Source organism: Amphiprion ocellaris, chromosome 19 (genome assembly GCF_022539595.1).
Source record: "Amphiprion ocellaris isolate individual 3 ecotype Okinawa chromosome 19, ASM2253959v1, whole genome shotgun sequence".
NCBI classification, from domain to species: Eukaryota; Metazoa; Chordata; class Actinopteri; family Pomacentridae; genus Amphiprion; species Amphiprion ocellaris.
This window is the reverse complement of record NC_072784.1, coordinates 16,014,636-16,020,635: the sequence shown is the minus strand read 5'-3', so window position 1 is coordinate 16,020,635 and position 6,000 is coordinate 16,014,636. Positions and strand designations below refer to the sequence as shown.

General features: G+C 37.9%; 1 protein-coding gene across 1 annotated transcript in view; it reads left to right on the top strand.

Moving 5' to 3' along the window:
• Window positions 1-512: 512 nt before the first annotated feature.
• The window catches only part of sstr3 (somatostatin receptor 3), a 28,986-nt gene continuing 23,498 nt past the window's right edge, over window positions 513-6,000 (top strand). Inside the window, exon 1 of the mRNA XM_023261515.3 lies at window positions 513-816. The gene's annotated coding sequence lies outside the window, so the exon portion shown is untranslated. The remainder of the gene's footprint in view (window positions 817-6,000) is intronic.

The following is a 6,000-nucleotide window of genomic DNA, read 5'->3' as shown; positions in this document are numbered from 1 at the left end:
TGTGAAGTCTCAAAGTATGATTTTCAGTTTCAGTTCTTTCCCACGTGAAGCAATGATGAAAACATAAAAATAGATTCTGCCCATAGGTCCAAAACTGAGAAACTTCTGATGTCCACAGCTCACTTTATCGCTCACAGTGATCACAGATTTTAACTTATATGTCCCTGATTCAACTTTGTTTCATTGAGTTATCCTATTGGGTCTGTATTTTTAGTATCCTTTCAAAAACATTGTTTTTTATTATTTTTTAAAGAGAGAATATTCTGCTTGTTCACTTATAGATGATGCAGTTATTGAAAGACGATCCAGTTTTGACACTTCAGTGATGCTGCACAGCCGCGTACTCACTTGACTTGTGTACTGCAACCTTGTTTATTCTGCATTGGACACTTTCCATGCACTCTGCGGGCTAATTATTCTTGGGGCTTGTTACAGAGGAAGCACCTGTGCTGCACACACACACACACACACACACACACACACACACACTGTGCACACACACACGCCGGAGGATTTTAACACCTCCTACTGGAGTGTGTGCAGCAGCGGCAGAGCTGTTACCTAGATACAGCCGAGAGACGGAGCGACCTGCTGGATACTGGAGCATCAGTCAGTCAGTCCGGGGAACAGGAGGAGGAAAAGTCCGGCAGCAGCGCACGGAGGAGCGGCGGAGGTTTTGGAGGCGGACGATGAGAATGAAGCGCACCCTGACGCACGCTACAGCCGCTCTGCTCGCCTCGGTTCACCGGTAAATCCCGAGCGGAGAGAGGAGTCCTCCCTGGAGGAGAGCGCGGAGAGGAAAGTCTCAGCTCAGAGGTAAGTTGGAGGTTTGATAGTTGTGTTTTTAATGCGGGAGAAGTGGCTGATGGTGGTGTTGATGCAAAGTCAGCTCACCTGTGGGGTCAGCTTTTTTTTAAAGAAGGAAGCACAAACGAGCCACGTTAAAGCGACGATTCTTTACAATAACAAACTGCACATTAATACTCGTTTATCAGTGGATGTCAAATAAACAACTCTAAATACTGAAGTATAAGACAATTTCGATAAATAGGTGCTGTATGTAGCTGTAAAGATGGGCAGATAGTGAGACAAGGACACACAAAACTATTACTAATAATGATGAGGCTGCTGCTTCTTTTGTGGTTGTTTGCATCGCTGCGGTTATTTTTGTTTATTTTTATTTGTCTTGTGGTCATTTATAAGCGTTCTTTCTCCGGCACTTTTGTTTTCTTAGCTGTCCTGTGGTTGCTTTCTGTGTCTTTGTGGATATTTCTCTTTTGGGTTGTTTATGGATCATACTGTATGCTTTTTTGTGGCTCTGCTTTGGGTTATTTATTTATTTTTTTAAATTCTTTTGGGTTTGTGTCTGTGGTCATTTTCCCATCTTTTGGTGGTCATTCTTTATGTCATCTCTGTGATTGTTTGGGGCTGATTGTGGTATTTTTTTTGCCCCTTTTGTGTCTTTCTGTGGACACTTACATGTGTCTGGAGCCATTTTTATCTTTTTGTGGTTGTTTCTAGGTTTCTTTGCTGTTGCTGCTCTTTTGGGGTAGTTTTTACTGTATTTGAGGTCATTTACCATCTCTGTGTGGTTGTTGGTGACTGTAGTCATTTGTTGTGTATTTGTGTGTGTTTTCCCATCTTTGTGTGGTTGTATTTGGTGTTCAGTTGTCTTGTGGTTACATGTTTTCTGTTTGTTCTTCTATATTTGTGATTGTTTACCATATTGTGATTTTTTAATGGTATTTTTTGTGTCGTTTTTGTGATCATTTTACATCCCTTTGGGGTTGTTTTTAGTTTTCTGTGGCTTTTTTGCTGTACATTTTTGATGTCTGTGGTGCTATTGATGGTTATTCGTGTCTGTGTTTTTTGTCTTCAATTTTCTGTCACTGCTGTTCTTTTTGCCCATGTAGTCAACTTGTGTTTATTTTTGTTGAGATTTCTTGTCTCTTTTTGTGGTCATTTCTCCCCTCTTTGTAACTGTTTGTGTCTTTTTGTGGTCACATATTGTGTCTGTGTGTAATTTTTTGTGTCTTCTTTTTAATCTCTTTGTGGTTGTTTTAGTCTATGTAGTCATTTTCCATCTTTTTGTATTTCTTTGGGCTTGTTTTGTATGTTTGTTTAACTTTATTTAAATCAGGTCAAACAAACTATCACAGTTTTATTTATTTTGAAGCTTTCAGACATTGCTATTGTCAGAGAGTGTCAGACACAGTTTTATCCCGATAAGTACGGCGGTGTTGTTTGACTAGAATAATGTGACTGGTCTTGATGCAGATCAGTTTGTCATCATTAGGACTGTAAGCTGCTGTATCTTCCTCTGAGAACTGCATGTTGATTTTCATACCAGTTCAGCTTTTGGGAGAAAACACATTCAACACATTCTTTCCTGGGAAAAATGTTCCCCTCTGAGTTTCTGACGGCCGGAGTGTGATTATGAGAAAGCATGATTTATTCTGTTCTGTTCAGTTCAGAGGAGAGAAACCAAATCACATCTCTGTGTGAAGCTACTTGTGATGTAAAATTCTGCACGCTGAATTAGACTGTTGTTTTTCACATTTGACATGTAGAGGAATGAAAGTCTCTTTATTGGATGTGCAGTCCGGGAAGGTAATTGTAATGGATTCACAAGGTAATATCGAGATCATGCCATTGTCTGTCCTTTCCATTACAGTTGAGTGAGACAATTACACACACACACAAACACTCTGAGTTCCCACATGTGGGAAGTTAATCAACACAACCCACAGCATAATTTAAGGCAAAATTGCCTTTTAAGAGGTTTGCAACTCAGGTACATCTCATGGTGTGCTGCTCGGTGAAAGGAAAACAGCATACAGGACTAACATCATTACCATATCTGATGACACTTAGAGAGGTTGTGGTAATTTTTCTTTGTGTTCTTTTGTTATTTTTCAGCTGTGTTCTTGCTGCTTTCATCAAACTGGAAAAGTGATTGGTCTTTTGTAGAAAAGTTCACGAATGAATGGGGATGTCAGAATAACAGAAATTTAGATGTCAGCACCAAACATTTCCCGATACAAAAAAAAATCATTTAGACGTATTTCATAATTAACTCTTATTTTAAATTTCTTTGACACACACACACACACACACACACACACACACACACACACACACACACACACACACACGCAAAGACAAAATGCAGTAATAAATTATATTTTGAGAGACTTAAAGTAAACTGTGGCAGCTGCTAATGTTTGGAACAAGCCCAGCTCGTGTTATAATTGCATTACCTTAAACAAATTAACATTAGCCAGTGTGTTAGCCTAAACAAGATAGCACTAGCAGCTATATTAGCCAAGCCAAGATAATGTTAGCCATTATGTTAGTCTGAGCAACCTAAAGCTAACCACTATGTTAGTCTAAATAGAACAATATTAGCTGCTATGTTAGTCCATACAGGATAATATTAGCTTGAATGTTAGTATGAGCAAGATGAAGTTAGCCTGTTAATCCTACCAAGATAATGTTAGCTACTACAGTAGCCTAAACAACAATATGTAGCTTCACAACAGTAGCCTAAATGAAATAAATTTAGCCACTATATTAGCCTAAACAAGATGTTATTAGCTGCTACATCAGACTAAACCAGATAAAACTAGCCACTACATTAATCTAAACTGGACAATTTTAGCCGCTATTTTAGCCTAAACAAGATTCTGTTAATGTTCTACAGTACGTATAGAATTAAATCATCAAGCTTAATGTTTTTTGAATATTCTGACAAATATTGCATTTTGGTTTTGCCAATATTGTTTCTTGAAACTTTGATGTCAGTGAAGCCCCTTACAGTCAGTCGCTATATTAGCTTAAAGAAAATAATATTAGCTTCCACATTACGCCAAACAAAATAGCATCCGCCGCTATGTTAGCCTAACTAGGCTGACATCAGCTTTTGTGAACACTGTGTGTGAAGCACGGCTACAACAAATGCAACGGTTTATAAATGTTGATACTTGGGGATGTGAATGTTATGACAACATATCAGCTTGAATTCTTTGTACATATCTGAATGTCTGCCTTTGAGCTACTTAGATCAGTTTGAGGTTGTCCCTCTGTTTGTTTCAAATGTAACACTGTTTTGCATACTGGCTTTTGGTGATTTGTCCCTGATTGTGGACTAAAAAGCAGACTATCTGATAATTAATTACTGTATTTCCTTCCAATCTTTTTCACATTTTCACAATGTCGGTGTCAACTTGGTGACAAATTATCAGTTCTTGTGACATTCTGAGTCATGGCAGGACATTTATGTCTTTTGTCACCTGGTGCACATCAGGGAGAAGCATCACAGCTGGAAATCTGATTACTTGGATGGAAATTGCATTCACAGAAAGAGGGAAATAATGACAATCTATAAAACCTGGATCTCATAATTATGATCTTGTAAGTTTAAATGAATAATGAGAGAGCAAACTGTTCTCAATAGAACACGAAAGAATGAATGACATGCACATATATAACATACTAACTAGAGATTCAACAACTCGATTAAATTAATTAGTTGTCAGGTATTTAATTAATTGCCATATTTTAATGTGGATTCATTGATTTAAGTGAAATTGTAATTAGCGTTTTCTCTTTTTTGAATAAATGATTAATCAAAAAAATCATAATTTTATAGCTAGATGTTGTAAAAGAATGAAGTACTGTTTGTAAAAATGCAGATTGTTATTTTTATTTAAAGTAATAATACTGTTTCACTGTGATTACACTGTTTATTATCTACAATTGTACAAAACCAAAAGCCATTTACCATTTTTCAGTCCATAAAATACATAATTTGTCTTTCAAATTATGGCAAATATCTGCAAAATACTTATGTTTTTGCTGATATTATTTACAGTTTTGGTCCATTTTTTAAAGGATAACATGTAGTGTATTTTACTAGTCATTTGAACAGTAAATAGTTTTTAAAGAACACAGTTAAAACTGTACAAAAAAAAAGACAAGAACATTTTATTACAGGGTGAGTTTAATCTCCGTTCATGTTTTACCTGCTACTGCCTTCAAGTTACTATAAGATATAATGAACTTCTTCAGACAGCATGTTAGAAATCTGACAGGGGCGTTTGGTATCCATTTTGAAAATGTTGGTAGAAAAAGGATCTTTCCATTTAGTTCTGAGGGATTTTTTTCCTTCAGTCCCTGAGATTGACATCCAGCTCATATAGAGGACCTGGACAGAGAAGGTTAGCAGAGCTTAGAAGCGAAACCAGTGTTGACTTTCAGGCTGAGAGTGAATTTAAAGGGTTTATAAAGTCCGTCTGACTCACTGAAGCCCCAGAAGAAACCTGCATTCCTCTTCAGCCTCGAATGGCGGCAGACTTCCTGCTGAGTCTGGAGGAGACGAAGGATAAAAATGCAAGAACGTTGTTGTTAAATATTCAATCAACATGCCGAGTCCATGATTTATTCAAGCGCTGCTGATTGCTCTGAACAATGGCAGCAGGAGATTGAGGGGCACCTGTGAGCCCACGCAAACTGCACAAACCAAAGTGTGCAAACAACTTTCTAGGGTTTTTTCTATGACTAGCGCTTCCCATGTACATTTAAAATCAGAGGTCACGCATACAGAAACATATAAATGCATCTTTTCCTGACAGCAACAGGTGGTATGACTAAACCTGCAGGAGCGTTTCCCCGAGAATCTCTGGAGGAACTCAGTGTGTTTCCACCGCAGGGAGCAGGGAAATTATTTTATGCAGCGCTGAACATTTCTGATTGATTTCAGCCCGTCTGTGTGAGTCATCTCACAAAATGGCTTGTAAAATCTATTTCTATGCAATAAACAAGCATTTCGGGCATTTTGAATCCACTTTGCTGCAGCTGCTTGTCTCTTTTCCCACAGTGACACTATTTGCAAAGCAGTAAAACACAATCAGCTCAGTCTATTCCTGTTGTTGCAGTGTCGCTTGTTCCTCACTTCATATGGAATCATCTTTGTGAAATTGTCTGCTTTACCGCTACCTG